The following is a 1,462-nucleotide window of genomic DNA, read 5'->3' on the forward strand; positions in this document are numbered from 1 at the left end:
TGTTCATGGGCCTATAGTTTAGAATATAACTATCCAGGTTCAAATTCTTTCTCCACTTACATGATCCTTAAGGAAGTTCTTAACCACAGTAACTCAGCTTCCTCCTCAGCAAAATGGGAATGATTAATATAGATTAAAATAAGAGATCATGCATGTAAAGTTTTGTATTATTTCCTGGGACATGTTTAGCACATGTTTAGAATGTCATTTTATATATTTTTTATTAAGGTATCGTTGATATACTATCTTAAGCTCAGGTTTCACATGACCAACATTGTGGTTACTACATTCCCCCCTATTATCAAGTCCCCCCTCCACACCCCATTACAGTCACTGTCCATCAGCATAGTAAGATGCTGTAGGGTCACTACTTGTCTCCTCTGTGCTGTACTTCCTTCCCCATAACCCCCATATTATATGTGCTAATTGTAATACCCCTTAATCCCCTTATCCCTCCCTTTCCAACCACCCTCCACAACCCCTTTCCCTTTGGTAACTGCTAGTAAATGTCATTTTATTTCTTTTGTTGGGGGGGACTCTTTTTTATTTTTATAAAAAATATAGAACACTTCACAAATTTGCGTGTCATCCTTGCACAGGGGCCATGTTAATCTCTGTATAGTCTAATTTTAGTATATATACTGCTGAAGTGAGCACAAATGTCATTTCATTATTAAGGGCACATTTCTCATACTGGGTCAATGTGGAATGGAACAAATACTGTGGATATTTGTTCCACAATGTGGAATGGAAAAAAGAGCCAAGAGATAGGGTAGACCCACACTTAGTCTTCATCTAGCTGTAGATCCAGGGAATTTACTAAGGACTTATCTACAATATAAATGAATGTTAAGTTTTATAAAAATAGCATCATGTTTAGCTTATTTGGGAATCATTTTTTTATCAATGACATAAGAAACTTGAAAAATAAGACTTCAATTATAATTATTTGAAGTTGTAATATTGATGTTATGGAAAATCAACTGAAGAATAATGACATAACATTAGTAACTTTGTTGGACATTGTAAAGTGCCACCTAAATTCTCCTTCAGCAAAAGGCTTGCTGCTCCAGCTGCAGAAAGGGCTGGTAAAAGTCAAATTTCAGCTCTCAGGCAACTTCAGTGATTTCCATAGATACATAGAGCTATTTGCGGAAGACCGCCCCCTGCCCAGGCAGGCCCAGTCAATCAAGTGACTGATTGACGAGGAAGATTAAAGACCTGGACATCTATCCTAACTGGAACAACTCTAAAGGGCTCAATTGGCTCCAGAGCTCATAGTGAGGTTGGCTGAGGCTGACACTAGGCCTCTATGACAGCTAGACTCTCCCTGTCTCTACCCCTTCCCTCTTTTCCTCAGTTCCACAGACATTAAATAAACATTCTGAATGCTAAACTCCTCAGTTACCTGGCTGTGAAATGCAACCTGCAAAAACAGTGGTAATAACAATCATAATAACTT

At 38.1% G+C, this 1,462-nt stretch overlaps 1 non-coding gene across 1 annotated transcript; it reads right to left on the reverse strand.

Annotated features, from left to right (window-relative positions):
• Window positions 1-554: 554 nt before the first annotated feature.
• Window positions 555-657, reverse strand: LOC118935775 (U6 spliceosomal RNA). The gene has a single exon (XR_005033991.2). It is a non-coding gene; the product is annotated as a U6 spliceosomal RNA (small nuclear RNA).
• Between the last annotated feature and the right edge of the window lie 805 nt (window positions 658-1,462).

The sequence above is a fragment of the Manis pentadactyla genome, chromosome 19 (genome assembly GCF_030020395.1).
Source record: "Manis pentadactyla isolate mManPen7 chromosome 19, mManPen7.hap1, whole genome shotgun sequence".
NCBI lineage: Eukaryota > Metazoa > Chordata > Mammalia > Pholidota > Manidae > Manis > Manis pentadactyla.